Source organism: Palaemon carinicauda, chromosome 13 (assembly GCF_036898095.1).
Source record: "Palaemon carinicauda isolate YSFRI2023 chromosome 13, ASM3689809v2, whole genome shotgun sequence".
NCBI classification, from domain to species: Eukaryota; Metazoa; Arthropoda; class Malacostraca; order Decapoda; family Palaemonidae; genus Palaemon; species Palaemon carinicauda.
The window spans coordinates 114,018,971-114,036,470 of record NC_090737.1 but is presented as its reverse complement, the minus strand read 5'-3'; the positions used below and the strand labels follow the sequence as shown (position 1 = coordinate 114,036,470).

At 30.6% G+C, this 17,500-nt stretch overlaps 1 pseudogene; it reads right to left on the bottom strand.

The window, feature by feature from the left end:
- Positions 1-17,500, bottom strand: part of LOC137651759 (cell adhesion molecule 2-like) — a 146,507-nt pseudogene that overhangs the window by 7,029 nt on the left and 121,978 nt on the right.

The window sequence follows — 17,500 nt, the reverse complement described above, 5'->3', positions numbered from 1 at the left end:
GGAGATAGAAAGAAAAATAATATAATACAAATGCCGATGAAATTTGTATTTTACTATACCCTTTTGGGTTTCTAGTATTCCAATAGATATTAGTTTAGCTAACAAAAGACGAGCTGATGTGGAGGTTCTTCAATAAACTCATTTTTGAAAATGTAATATGCAATAAAAAATACTTATAGATGGCACACTATTACAGAGATGATTCTGATATATACTAGAGAGTTTGAAGTCTTTTCTTTATGCCTAACCTAACAAGAAATAACTATGTATTAAGAAAGGTAATTTAATGATTGTAATTTATTTACCGTAGCAAATGGCATTATTGGTTTTGGTAAGGGTATTGGAAAAGGGTGATTTGTATGTTTCAACTTATTTGTCGTCAGTTAGCGTTCATAAGTAAAGGATAAGAACATAAAAAAGGCTGAACTGCGTGGCAAGTACAATTATCACAACAGGGTTGAACTTTAATACATGTGATATTGGGAATTTAAGTCAGCCATGATTGACAATGAAAGAAAAATACAGGAAAACTTAGATTTTAATAATGTCTAACAACGACAATGATATAGTAAAATTGCAGTCTGAAAAGTTTTTAGTGGGAGGAAAAAATTACACTTGGAAGGAATATCGAAATGGAGAGATGGATATCGTTACCAAACTTTCAATTCATATTGCCATTCTATTGAGAGTTATATAATTGTACGGGAAATAGCTGTAAAGATGACAGATTTCTATTATTTCTAAAAAAAAATATGGGTAAGAGTTAACACATGATTGATTGAAAGAGAATTTACATTGTCCTTATAACAACAAAAATATTACATTAAAACCCCTGGAATACAAAGAGTTCAAAATAGTATATTTTCTTAGTTAATCTATGTCATTACATGGTTAGATATGGGTAAGAGTTAACGCACGATAGACGATTAAAAGATAATTCACATTGTCCTAACAAAAGAAAAAAATTAATAAAAAAAAAAAAACTTACATGAAAACCACTGTAATACGAAGAGTTCAAAATAATATATTTTCTTGTATGAAGTATCAAAACAAGCGATTGCTGCTTCCAAACACAAAGTACACAATGAGTACGATAACACGAATAATAAATCTAACCGTAAGTCCACGTAGGAGGCAGAGAGGGAAGGAAATGATCTCAGGATTAAAAGTAATCCTCAGTAATGAACAGCTCTCTTCTGGGGAGGCTTCCTTTAATACCCCGTTAATAGCTCGCTAAATAGGATCGGAAGTTGACACAATTGTGAGGATTATAGGAGGGATTAGGGTATATAAAGAATGTCACTGAATGTATTTTTTTCTTATGTTTTATCCTGAAAAAATAAACCAATATTACTTATAATAATCTCTCTCTCTCTCTCTCTCTCTCTCTCTCTCTCTCTCTCTCTCTTACTGCGTGGTATATTTTATAGCAATTGCGTGTTATATTTATGTACGATGTGGCAACATAAGGGTAGTCATTTTGTTGTCTTCTGTCTGGAAGTCCGTATAACAATCGTGATTTTTAAGATCAATTAATGCCATAACAACACAACCACTGTTATCCTTACATCAAAGGTGGGTTGCCTGATGTGCCCTCTCCAAAGCTTTCAGTCACAGACATCCTCTTCCACCAAACCTCTATCTATATATATATATATATATATATATAGATAGATAGATAGATAGATAGATAGATAGATAGATATAGATATATCATACCTCCCCTTATCTCGCCATCTGATTCACTACCTTCCTCTCCATCTCCCCATCTTCCTCACATTCTCCTCTTAAGCCCTCAATCTCTTACAACCAACCACTCACATTACGTGGCTATAACATTGCAGTCGTGGCACTGTTATTATCTCTATAATGTTTACTACCTCGTGATATTTTTGTTATTTTATCATTTTCCAATCTTTCATGCAGCGATAATCCTATAATACCCTCAGAATTCTTATCTCCGTTCACTCAAGCTTTGTATTTTTTTTTCTCTTTTTTTTTCTTTTTGTCTTAGGACCTACGTTTCCAATACATACGTAAACGGGTCTTATTACTGTGCTCTAGATCTTAACATTTAACTTTATTTGCACTTTAATCACATGCAACTCCTCCTACCTCCCTTCACTTCCCCTATTCTGCTTTTATCCTATTCTCAACTTCAGCCTCTCTTCCTCCCTCTTGAATTATTGTAGATCCCAAATGTCTAAGATGCTCATCCTGTTTATAACTAGACCTCTACTTCCATGGTCGGCTATCCTGTCCCTTCCTGGTTGAATGATCATTATAACCTCAGTCTTACGCAAATTCACCTTCAATACAAAGACTACTGCCAGGCTAAAACTCTTCTCAGTAAGTCTTCCTCATTTTCAGCAGTAACCATCAAATTATCTTCATATAGAAACTCCCACGGCTCTTAATTTCTGATCTCTTTACTTTACACATCCATGATCATTACAAATAAAAACGGTCTTAGTACTGACCCCTGGTATAATCACATATTAATTTCAGTGGTTTCGGTTTTCACAACTGGTGTTATTACTTTCGTTCTTGTTCTTTTGCATATCAACTCAATAGATCTTAACAACCTCTGTGGTTATTTCCTATTCCTCAAGTATCATAAGATTATTTCTCTTGGGATTCTACCATAAGCCTTCTCTAGATCTACTTAAACACACCAATACTCTAGCGTTTTTCCAAGATTCAAAGCAATAAATGAAGAGATTTCATCATCCACTATTAAATAATATCACACACACACACACACACACACACATATATATATATATATATATATATGTATATATATATATATATATATATATTCTCTTAAGGTGAGTTCCTCTCTTTTAGGTGAAGGTACTTGTAAGTGAATTACGTAAGACTTTCGTTGTTCATTTAATTATGTTCTTCATTTTATACAGTATATGTGAATTTACCTTATTCCTGAGAATTCACTTTTTATATCACGGATTTTGTTAGTAGTCTTAGGTAATCTCGATTTAGTTGGCTCTAAGAACCATTAGAGGTATGAACGAGGGCTTATGTTTTATGTTTTTCCCAGGTATTGCGTCATGTTTGTGAGAAATTAAGCAATTGTTATGTTTTCCATGGGTTGAAAATATTCTTGAAAACCACCGAGTTAGGTTTTTTTTTTCTATTGTTCTGAGCCGTTGAAAACCTTACGCCGCTAGGCACTGCCCCCCTAGCTTTTAGACCCCTTAACCTAAAATGATCTAGAATGATTATTTCAATATATATGTGCCCCTAGAAATACATAAGAGAGGAGACATCCAGCTTATCCCTCTGTAAGAGCCACAGTTTACCTCTCTCCCAAGTGCCTCGGGTGTGTGCACTCTCGAAAATGAATAGCTTTTCCTGCAACATATATCAATAGTAGTGTTTTAAAACAGTGACCAATCCATTGAAAGATATTTCTTGAGTATTGTGCTGCTGTAAGTACGGGTTTAGTACAAATTTTTGTAACTGGTCGTGTGCGTTTAGGTTAAAACAGTGAATTGTATTTGTATTGGTATCTAGTCAGAAACTTTGTGCGAGCTAAAACTACTCAAGTTTATCTGGTACTTTTATCATTGGAGTGGTAAAGTGTTAATTATTTTCATTAATTATAAATATTGAATATTTATGTAAAAAAAATTCCAGTGGAACTATTGCTTATATAATTTTAAGAGTGTAATATTCTCTTATTTTATCATAAAGTTTTAATTCAGATTTATTGTTTCGAGAAATTGATTATATAATTTCCTGAGTGTAATATTTTCTTGTCATAGTGTGAGGTTTTGTTCAAATATAATATTTCGTGTGATTAATTTTGGTAATAATTTGGGTACGAATGTTGTAATTTTTTCATAGAATATATTCATTTATGTAAAGAGTGTATTATTTCGATTACCGGTATTTCTTACAGAGCTCTATCGTAGCCCTGTTTAAGAATCGAAGTAAGAGGTAGTTCTGAATATTTCTCATCAATAATTACCCAGTTTGTTTTGAATATATGTAAGAGACCTTTAAATATTCAGTGTTTCTTGTATATGGCCGTCTGGGAGTTATATAATTTTCTCAGAACTCGGGTTTTATTCAAGTGTGACCGATTTATGTAAAAACAGACAAGTGAGTTTAGAACTCGGGAGGCCATGTGACCTACCAGTTGTAATATATATATATATATATATACATATATATATATATATGTATGTATATATATATATATATATATATAGATATTAGCAAATATATATTTTTATATATATATAAATATATATATATATATATATATACATACATATACATTATATATATGTATATATATATATATATATGTATATATATATATATATATATATGTGTATATATATATATATATATACACATATATATACATTATATATATATATATATACATATATATATATATATATATATATGTATATATATATATATATTTATATATATACATCTATCTATATATATATATATATATATATATTTAAACAAAACACTTATATCATCTATAGATGTCGAATATATCCCTTTCCTAAAATATTTCCCTTAAGAATTAAGGGGTAGGTCATACCCCCCCCCCCCCCACACTAAAGCCATAAATATTTTATTTTGGAAATGGTAATCACATCACCAATCTTGCTTCGTGTCTTTGGGATCAATTTCTTAAAGTGCAGTTGATCATGAAAGAGAAATGATGCTCAATATGCCATTTGGAAATAATATTTCATATTCGTCCTTAGGAGAAATGAGACCCCGTCCTCTCTCTCTCTCTCTCTCTCTCTCTCTCTCTCTCTCTCTCTCATGCAATGGTATGTACGCTCAGCTCATATATGCCAAATAGAGTGACCATGTTCCATTCTTGAAAAGGAACGAATGTTGCTGTTTTCTAAAATTTAGTATGTTTCTCTTCAACTAAATAATACAATATGCACTTAATCATTAGCTCAATTTTGCAGATCACAGCTGGAAGTACAGAGAGAGAGAGAGAGAGAGAGAGAGAGAGAGAGAGAGAGAGGTACCATACGTCAGATCGATTGAGTTGAAACAATTTGTAACGTAAAAAAAAGAAAAAAAAAACGAAATACTTTTGATGTCTTCATCAAAATAGCCTCCATTCGATAAATCTTTAAAATAGATATTTTTTTTTTCTTATATAAAACTCGGCGAATCAAAATGTTTTGCAATTTAACTTATTTTGTTGAGTTATTGATTAGAATTAAGGTGTGGAGAATAGTAAGGAATTTTATCAGTATTTTCTTAGCACACACATATGGCGATCATTTAAAAAAATAATTTCTATGATTAATATTAAGACGACTTTTAATGTGTATAGACTAAGAAGGAATTATATAAGTGTTTTTTTCAGCCTACAGATATAGCAATCGTATGAATAAACGGTAATTTTTATCATTATTATTAACATTACTGTTATTATCAATTTTTTATCGTTGTAAAAAATACTGGACCAAACATGAAAAGCAGTGATTTATTGATCAAATAAATCTCATGTCATCAAGGGCTTTCATCCAGAATCCCCCCATCCTCCTCCCCGACAAACCTTTTGATCTCTCCACCTTCCATAATCGAGATCAAGCGCATAAGAAGTTGATAAACATCACAATATTCCTCTCCACCTTGTTTAATGGACCAAAAAGAAAAGTCTCAATATTTTCAACTTCATACAATGAATTTTGTTTTCGTTAAAAAGGAGTGTTCCAATAACCAGGCTGTTCTGCCAACCAATGTGGCCAAATATTTTTTTCTGTGAAACCTGTAATCAAGTTTGATTGAAGAAATATTCCTTAAAACTCTTGGTTCTATGAATAATTCTGAATCTTTTATCCCTTTCTACATCGAAGGATCTTTTATGACGTTAGCGAAGAGCTCTCTCTCTCTCTCTCTCTCTCTCTCTCTCTCTCTCTAACTAAGAAGATGTACCTCTGCAGGTATTTCAGACTTTCGCAAAAAAAGAAATATATATATATATATATATATATAGCACAAAGTACATGGAGAAACGACATAGGTTAAAAAAAATATGCATAATCCCAAAAATATTTTTGGATAATGACAGCCACGAGGTCACCTGATCTTGTATTTATGGAAACAGGCCTCTCTTCATGTAATTTTGCTTCCCCAGTAGAAAATGTTTACCAGATAGAAGCACATTTCTTCTTATCAATTCTCAAGGAAATTCGTACACATTTTGAATAAAATCTTTATACATATATGGAATATTGTTGTTAATTATATATCAATTTGTAAAAATAATCGCATTCCAGTGGCTTTTCCAGAATTACTAATATTGGTTTAACAATTACATTCAACATTGTAATCAGATAGATTTTCACGCATATTTAGGGTCTCTTTAGTAGTAGCAAATTTACGTACAAACACTTTACCACCGATATAAAAAAAAAAAAAAACTAATTATGAAGCTTCACTCAGAATTTCCAGTACCTGTGTATTTTTTTTTTTTTTTTTTTTTTTTGGTGGGAGGGGGGAAATGGAACATTTAATCAATATTTACTGCAACATGGTCATTATTCCTACCTGCGATGGGGAATTCCTTTGTTTTCCTCGCTCCTGGGGTGTAGCAATATGAATTTGATAAAAAAAAGTGGACATTAAAGCTGATAGTATGGGATCAATAGCTTATTACTGGGAATTACATTATGTTTCCGTAGTCTTTCCTCATATGAGTCGGTCTTATATTAAAGATTCAATATATATATATATATATATATATATATTCATATTCATATATAAATAAATATATATATATATATATATATATGCCCTTATGAGTGGGAATGCCTTAACGTAGTGAAATGGTTTGCGTATGGTTAAGATCAGCATAGCTGTACATGTCAGGGCGATAAGTAAAAAATCTCCCATCATCAAACCCCACTGGCTAACGTGGTGATAAAAACTTGCCAAACCCCAGACAAGAATTGACATGTTTGAGAGTTTTATCCTGCAGTGGACTAGAAATTGCTGCATTCTCTCACGTTGTTTCGTATATATACACACACTCACACACATATGTATATATATATATATATATATATATCTGTGTGTGTGTGTGAGTGTGTGTGCGTGCTCTGTGTCTGTGCGTGTTTGTGTGTATATGTTGTATAATTACAATATGAGAAATAGTAAACTGGAAAGAATAAAACTTAGTCTTGTATGAAATATATTTTTTATCAAAGGAAGCAAAGAGGAAACAGTATGTGAAAAACTAGAATGAGATAGAAAGTATCATAAGCGATGCAAGACAATGCTTGAAAATAGATTTGATCAGGTGGAAATTTTCATGAACTAACAAAGGTGATTTTAATGCAAAAAGCCTTTCCATGGAGAGAATAAAATTGTAAAACAAGTCGAGATGAAATGATGTTAGATAAAAGTGCAATTATGAGTAATTCTCTGAAAATATTCCAGGAGTTGATAGTCTCTAATTAAATGTACTTGGTTAGGTGGTGAGAAATGTGAAAATAAATAGATAATCTAGAATAATAAAGTCTTCTAAATTTATAAGAGGAAGCTATGAAAAACGTAGTTGAAATAGAGAGTGAAGCAGTTTTGTGAAAAGAAATCGATATTTTGGTAATGCCAGAAAAGATACGAAATAAAGGTGAGTGACTGAATATGTTGAGGAGGAACCGGTCATGGGATAGACGGTGCCAGTGAACGCGGATATGATTTTCAAAGGTGTCAGAAATGATTGATTTTGTGATAAATACATACATACATACATATATATATATATATATATATAATAAAGTAACCACTATGGACTTCATATTTCATGTCTAATTTTCTTCGAATTTTTGTTTTGCTCTTGCTCGCAATTTCCATAGTATTTAAGCTCTATGTCTGTTATCAACTAACTGGATGCTTGCACACTGGTATATCTATTCACAAATGAAGGTGACCAAATAGTGAATGAGCCTTTTGCTTTTCAACAAGTAAAGTTGCAAACCATAACTACCATCTCCATTGTCACAATAGTACTCTTGTTATTACGCTTATACTCGAAAAGTAGTTTGCATTGAGCAATAGCAGCTCTTTCGTATTCAAGGAATACAATAAAATCTTACTTATCGAGAGAGAGAGAGAGAGAGAGAGAGAGAGAGAGAGAGCAGCACAAACGTGTCGACTAAAAAACAACTTAGTTTTGGCCAATGACCCAAAATTCTCTGGCTTTATCTTTGGATATTTCATTTCTGACTGCAGCCCGGACCCAAAAGTGCGAAAGCTTTTAAACAAATACAAAGTTATCCATTTAAACGATTCCATTGCAACATATCGTTCCTGTTGGTTCGTGCCAGCTCCCACACATTCAGTAATACTCTCTGCCATGTTGCAGTTTATTCTTTTTTTTTTCTTTTTTTTTCTTTTGGCTGAGGCGGGTGATATCCTATTTACGGGTAATGCATCCTTAACTCCATGAAACTATGGGATGCTATTTACTATATATATATATATATATATATATTTATATATATATACATATATATATATATATATACATACATTTATATATATATATATATATATATAAATATATATATATATATATATATGCATATAATATATATACATATATATATATATATATATAATATATATATATATATATATATGTATAACTTATATATATATATATATATATATTTATATATATATATAAATATATATATTATATATATATATATATATATTTGTGCGTGTACATATATATATATATATATATTAATATATATATAAATAGATATACATATATATATATATATATATGCATGTATGTATATATATTTGTGCGGGTATATATATATATATATATATAAATAATATATATATATATATATACACACATACATATATATATATATATATACATTTATATATATATATATATATGCATATAATATATATACATATATATATATATATATGTATAACTTATATATATATATATATAATATATATATATATATATATATATAAATAAATATATATTATATATATATATATATATGTATGTATATATATTTGTGCGTGTACATATATATATATATATATATATTAATATATATATATATAAATAGATATACATATATATATATATATATATATGCATGTATGTATATATATTTGTGCGGGTATATATATATATATATATATACATAAATAATATATATGTGAGTGTGTGTGTGTGTGTGTGTGTGTCTTGTGGTAGTGAAAAGTAAATCCTATAAAACGCTAGAAATGCCTTTGCATTTTCTAACAATCCGTACACTATATTGATCAATAAAAAAGAAGATATTTCCGAATACGGCATATGGAATTTCTGTGAACAGCTTAGATTATAATAGCAAAAAGCCAAAATAGAATTGAAACTAACACAATTGTTTGAATAACAAGAATTACTGATGGTGCAAGGTATACAGTGATATCTGAATGGTAGCATTCTTTATGAATGACTACATTGCATTGTATTTCGATAGGCGAACTAGAGAATACTGGATTGGTCTATAAATTGCTTAATACGGAAGGTTTGTTTTGTCTATTTAGTAAATGCAGACAATCATGAATCAAGTAATGGATGTTGTTTGAAACGTGTTAGAAAACGCAAGTGAAATGTTTTTGGTGTAAGACGCGGAGTCGTGAATCATGTATGAAGTTGCTGATTTTTTTTCTGGTCAACGGTAATGCATTGTTCAAAAAAAAAAAAAAAAAAAAAAAAACCAATTTTTGGTAACTGGGAATAGGAGTTTGTAAAAGATAGTGTTTCAACGGATGTTTAGTTTATAAAGGATAGAGGAAAGAGCGAACTCAGAGGGACGGCAGAATATGGGCATGGAGTGTTTGCTGGATGATAAGAAATTCAATATTGTTGTGTAGAGTAGCCCAGATTACATATGGAAAAAAGAAAGATGTTGTTTTGTCCTGATTGGTAACGTCTCTGTCTGGTGTTTGCCAGACTGGGGTTCGAGTCACGCTCAGACTCGTTAGTGTCATTAGTATCTACAACCTTACAATCCTTGTGAGCTAAGGTTGGGGGTGTTTGTGGGAGCCTATAGATCTATTTGTTGAGTCATCAGCAGCCACTGCCTGGTCCTCCCTGGTCCTGGTTTGGGTGGAGGGGAGTATTGAGCGCTGGTCATTTAATAAACGGTCAGTCTTTAGGGTATTGTACTGATTGCTAGGCAATGTCAGTCCCTTGCCTCTGTCATTTATGAGCGACCTTTAAACCTTTAAATAATCCTGATTTGTTTGCATCCCCAGAAAATCGAGAGCAATAATTTCAAGATTAAGGCTGTCTGTCGACCCACTATATAGCCATTGCCACACAAAAAACACATACATCTATATTTATAAGGTATTTCATTTATCGACTTTTCACATTTATGTTTATATGCACCTGTCAATCCAATTATAGCTCAATTAATTCCATAGTCATTCCGAAAATGCAATGCAGTGCCCTTTCATGCTCTTCCAATCAATTATGGTGATGCACTTTGCAGCGAATGGTTTAATTGTTCTATCTAATGTACCGGTATACTGTAGAATACTTACTTTATTTAAGTCTTTTAGACTCCAATGTTAAGTGAAAATACTTATCAAACTATTTGAAATGTTCGATAAACACAAAAAAAAATCCACATATTTTAGGATAAATAAAAATATCCATAAGCGAAAAAAGGTCAGATGTTATTAATTAAATTCCTAAGCAAATGGATAACATAATTTGGTATCAGGCATTGTGTAAGTAAAGTCTTGACCATGAGGCTAAACAAAAAAATTAGGAACCATTTTATGAGATTTATGGGAATGTTTATAAGCCTAACAAAACTAAAACGTAAAACTTGAATTTATGGTACAATTCCGTGATCATAAATCATTTCTTCCACCTAGGCCAAATACGTAAAACTAAGAAGATTATCCGTTAAGAATGTTGATCTATAGGTCCAAAAGGTCATTTATTTTATTAATAACAATAAACTTGATGACCTGTAGCATCCTTATAGCACTAGAGGGATAGAAAACATATGTTTTTCTTTCCATCTACTCCAGAACATGAAAATTAACTATCAAATTAGGAAATAAATCTCTTTTTCAGCGTCGATAACAATAAGTTTGTGATAATCAAGTAACATATCTTCTTCCGTTTTGTCAAGATTTATTTGTAAGTATATATTCATGCACACACAAATAGACACACACACACAATATATATATATATATATATATATATATAAATGTGTGTGTGTGTTGTGTGAGTGTGTGTGTATGTGTGAAAGATTATCGCGCAATACACACGGCTGGTGAGTGGCGAGGTAGAGCTAGGATAATAGTGGCAAGAATTTCGGGTAATAATTCTATCATTCAATTACTCACCTCTGCCCGGTAGAGTGTTGTTCCTGCCGTTGGCACATGCGGTCTCTGGCACGTTAGACTCAGTGATGAAGCGGTGATGTTGGCCAGTCGACAAGAAGAGAGTGGTAAGGGCATTTCTGAGGATATTTATTCAAAGAATTATTAAATTTCTCAAAGCTACATAATACTTTATAAATTAAACTTATTTTTCCTGATATAATAAGGCTTTTAAGCTAGATATTTATGTTATTATACTCATTTGAAATATGTACCTAAAAATTTATTCTGACAGCCTAATAGCTTGGTAAATTATCGTTTTCTTTTTTATATTATCTCCTGAAAACTATTGAGAGAGAGAGAGAGAGAGAGAGAGAGAGAGAGAGAGATAAACTAAAAATATATTCTCAATTTCATTCAGTTGCGGTTTTCTTGATGACCTACCGTCATTATATATAATTTGCTAATGACTTTCATATGATCCTAATTATATGCAGGCACTTTGACTTTAAGTACTCATAAACCCGGATGTAATAACTTTGCTCTCAATTTATTTTTTTTTTTGGTTTTTATTGGCTATTACTATATCTCCTGAGAAAACATTGGAGCATCATAAAAAGAAATCGAGAAAATTCCGGACATATTATTTATTTATGTGTATGCATGTGTGTGCCTGTGTATATACTAAATTTCTTTGATTCTAATTTACGGTCATTGTTAAGGTACCTTCTTTATATAAGGGATCTTGAGTGAAGAAGTATCTAAAACACGGTATATAGGACATGAAGGTTAAATCAAATCATTATTATGAAGGAAACTTAAGATATTCATAAATCATAATCAATATACTTTTGCAAAACTGGAATATTTAGAAAAAAATTCTTATGTCCGATAAAAGCATCCCTTCATAAGTAAGGAAAGCAAAGTAATGAAAACTTTTTTTTTTGTTTTATTAAATCATATATTTTTAATAGTTAGTCCTGACTCAGAAAAAAAAGGAAAAAAAATCCAGCTCATAATATTTCAGAAATAATAACACGGACTGGCCCATATATTCGTTCTGTGAACTTTGAATATAAATCCTCAACGTAATTCTACTTACAAACAAACCAGGGAATTTGATATACGATTTCCACCACTCCTACAAGGATTTGAATATAAATTTATGGGATTACTTTGAGCTAACTTGAATAAATCCAATAACTGACTCACGAATGAAAATCTCTAGCGTTAATGGACTAATTATTACAAGACACAAAGCCAGATTAAGAAAAAAAAAAAAAAAAAAAAAAAAAAAAAAAAAAAAAAAAAAAAAGGAAGTTTTTAAGGGCAACCTCGAATGCAGTATGTGGGTTCATATAGCACCGCTATAATAAAGAAACTAAGAAACACAGTTCTAGAACTATTACAGGCTACTTAGAATGTGAACATATAGGATTAATCAAGTTTACACAAATAGAAAAACTAAGAATTCTTACGGGTAGCTTTGGATACTGATAATTAAAATGAATCGACATTAATTTGAACATCAACATTGATTCAACCAATCATATATAACACTTTAAATTGGAATCAATATGGTTAATTAACTTTTAAAAAATTTGTAAGGCCAATATAGAATAATAATCTAAGTGGGTGCCAACTCTAAAATACACAAATCTAGAGATTGAATTCACTCATTCTTAAGGGTAACTTTGAATGCTAATCTAAAAAGTGAATATACGCTACTTTACACTAAACAAAACCCTAATTCATGTATGTATATAGGTAACAATAAATATATATCTATGGGGATAGTTAACCATATAATATAAAAATCCAGAAACCGAATTGAATAAATCTTACGCTACAAAAACAAATGATTGATTTCAAGATTTTAAACAGTAAACATTGTATGTTAATTATGTGGCTCATCGTGGATTCTTTACGCGAATCAAGAAACTATTATCATTATTATCATTATTATAAGGTAAGCTAAAACTCAAGCTTAAAAAGCAGGATGCTATAAGCCTCAGGGCTACAGCAGGGGGAAATAGACCAGCCAGGAAAATTAAACAAGAATATAAATAAACTACTAGAGAAGTATTGAACCTTTATGATAAAGATTTTAAGAATAGTAACAACATTAAATTAGAACATTCATATATATACATATATATATATATATATATATATATATATAATAAAAAATTCTAGACGCGAGGAAATATGATAGAACAGTGAATAGTGTGCCCGAGTGTAACCTCAATGAAGGGAACTCTAATCCAAGACAATGGAAAACCATGATAGAGAGCTATGGCACTCCCAAGACTAAAGAACAATGGTGTAATTTTGGAGTGTCCTCCTAAAAGAGGTGCTTACCATAGCTGAAGAGTTTGTTCTCCCCTTACCGATAGTAAACTAGCCACTGAACAACTACAGTGCAGTAGTTAACCCCTTCAGTGAAAACAAAAATGTTTGCTAATGTTAGTGTGGTCAGGTGTATGAGGAAAGAGGAGAATGGAAATAATAGGACAGACTAACCGGTGTATGTGTAGGCAAAAACAAATTGAGCAATAACCATAGAGGGGATTCAACTTAGTACTGTCTGAGCTAAACATGAGAATTGATAGAGCTGATAACCAGTATTCTGTACAAAGTAAACACCAAATCAAAGATTTTTACGGGAAGATTTGAATGAGAATATAATGTGGGATCAATCCATACTTCCCACAAATCAGGAACAAAATTCAAGTATCCACACATGGAAGTTTAAAGGTGAGTGTACGGGCTTAATTAACCCTGATTTTAAACCATCAAGAAAGTTTTATTAAGTATTAGTACAAGGACAATGAATCTGAACCTATGTGGTAATTAAATCTAAAAAATATAAAGAAAAAAAAAAACACAATGCAAGTAATCCTAAATGTAGCTTTGAATGGGAATCTATAAAGTCAATTAAGTACTTTCTTTATCCATCCTTGAATAGGAACTTCTTTAGCTGATGTTCACTACTTTATACAAAAAAAGAAAGCAGAGTTAAAGGATTAATCGGGGACTGATTGTGCTTTACAAAACTTAGAAACTAAATCCAATCATTCTTATGGATAAATTTAAATGTGAGCCTAAAGGGTTAATTCAACTCATTTTGCCGAGCTATTCAATTTGAAAATTCTTACTAGTAACTACGAATGGAATTCATTGAGGGTTAGTTAACACTATTCTACACGGAGCAAAAAAACTGAATTTAAAAATCAGTCATTATTTGATAGTTTTTTCCTCCAAAAAAAAAAATATATATATATATATATATATATATCTATCAATATATATATATATATATATATATATATGCTAGATTCAAGTAATCTCCTGGGTATATTTTAATGTGAATCTATGTATTTAGTTAACCTAACATTTTAAAAGGTAAAGTTTGAAGAAATTAATTCATTCAATCCTGGGTGTACCTTTGAATAGAAACCTATGAAGGTAATTAACTGTATAAAATGAATGCAACTAATCCTGCGAAATTAATTAAACCTACTTTCCAAAAACTAGGAAACTGATTTCAATCATTCTAATTACATTCAGCTAAGCCTAACTGCAACTATTTACGTGCAGGCTTTGGGGGATTTAAACCTATTTTCAAAATCTGAAAAATTTAATTCCAGAAATCTTACATTAAAAAAGGCCTAACTGCAACTATTTTATGTGCATGTTTTGAGTTATTCAATTTTACTTTACAAAAACTAGGAAACTGAATTCAAGAATTCTTACATTCAACTATGCCTAAATGCAACTATTTAAATGCATGTTTTGAGTTATTCAATTTTATTTTACAAAAACTAGGAAACTAATTCTAGATTTCTTACATTCAACTATACCTAACTACAACTATTTGTGTGCAAGTTTAGAGTTATTTAATTTTACTTTACATAAACTAAGAAACTGATTTCAATATTGCTAATTACATTCTACTATGCCTAACTGCAAACTATTTATGTGCAGGTTTGGAGTGATTTAAACCTACTTTACAAAAACCAAGAAACTAAATTCCATACTTCTTACATTCAACTATGCTGTACCAGCAACTATTTAAGTGCTGGTTTGGAGGGTTTCAATTTTACTTTACAAAAACTAGGAAACTTATCTCAATGATTATTACATTCAGGTATGTCTATCAGCTACTATCTATGTGCAGGTTTGGAGGCATTTAATTTAACTTTAAAGAAACTAGGAAACTGATTTCAAGAATTCTTACGTGCAACTTTAAATGTGAATCCACAAGGTTTTGTTTGCTCGCCCATTTCGTTGACGGCCCAGCAGGAAAGAACCCGATCTTCCCGGTTCTCGATGGGAGTGACAGTCAACTGCGCTTTGGATTTTTCTAGCTCGTTTGTTTCTGGTTTGGTCGTGATGACGTCATTGCTGTTATTCCACTGCCAATAGATGGAATGGACGGCAGGGTAGGACGACACCGTACAGGTCACGTTGATAGGCTTGTCGTATATGAAGTAGGTCGTGGGGAAGGTGTAACATTCTGGCTTATCTTTACACGGGATAATAAACATGAACGTTATATTAGTTATACTTTGTTTGAAAGAGGAAAAAAATACTGATTACAAAATATTGAGCAGATGTCAGGTATACTCACGGTCCAGATATAGACCTTGGGTATACAGCATATGAGACAACTGATTTCGTATACAATATTATTTTTACGGTGTTAATATTTCATGGTGAAGTTAAAGGACACTAAAAGAAATAATATAAAAAGAGTGAAACAAAAGTGGAAAAGATTATATATAAAGGTTATATATATATATATATATATATATATATTGTTATTCAGAAATAAGACTATGATATATTGCCGGTGATCTGTGAATGATAAGGTAAATGTATGTTGCAGGACATATGTATACCTTAAACGGTTAGTTTGAACAAATTTGAAGAAGACTTATCCAGAAATATTGATCTACATGGCCATGTACTTTGCAGCTCTATCAATACACGCGTGTGTGTATGTGTATATACTGTATATATATATATATATATATATATACGTATATATATATATATATATATACGTATATATATATATATATATATATACATATATATATATATATATATATACTGTATATATATATATATATATATATATTATACTTTTTTTATAATTATAACATATTCTCTATTTGCTAATTATTTCGAAGAAGAGTTACTGTGAATTGACCTCAAAATCTTTATTTTTATTTTTATAGTCAACTTACACATAATATCCAGATTATTGTTAATTACTGTAACATATAAAATTATTTTCCCCTTTTGACTTAAATCAATAAAAGCAAAGTTCATAAATATATTACGTTTAGAATTAAGTGTATGAAACTAATAAGTCAATGAAAATACCTTCTATCAAACAGCATTTCATGTTTTAGTAGATCAGAATCACCTCCTTATTTCATTCTTCGATGGTTTAAATGAAAACAAAAATTATTTAAGGAAAAATTAGATTTTGAAACCATGCTTTTTTAATTGGAGTAAATAAACTAGATCAAACTTTGAATTCAAACAAATAAAGCATAAACATAAGATAACTGAAAATAAATAAAGGTCAAACCAAAACTCCAGTTAAACAGAAGCAATAATTTCAAATAAAGTATAAAGGAAAGAACTTCTCTCTAGATCCCCCAAGGGTAAAAAGACGAGGACTATTTGCCCCCATGCTTAAATAATTGGAGTAAATAAACTTGCTTAAGCCTTGAATTGAAATAAAAAAAGTATATAATTAAAATAACTGAAAATAAATAAAAGTAACACCAACGCCCTCTTAAAACCAAAACAATTAATTCATATATAAGGAAAAAATTCTGTCCAGACCTCCCAAGGATACAAAGACAAGGCTTATTCGCCCCCATGCTTAAATAATTAGAGTAAATAAATTAGCTTAAGCCTTGAATTGAAATAAAAAAAGATTAAACTTGACATAACTGAAAATAGATAAAGGTCACACCAACGCCCTCTTTAAACAAAAACAGTGAATTAAAATAAAGGAAAGAACTTCTGCCTAAATCCCCCAAGGGAACAAAGACGAGGCCTAATCGGCCCCCCT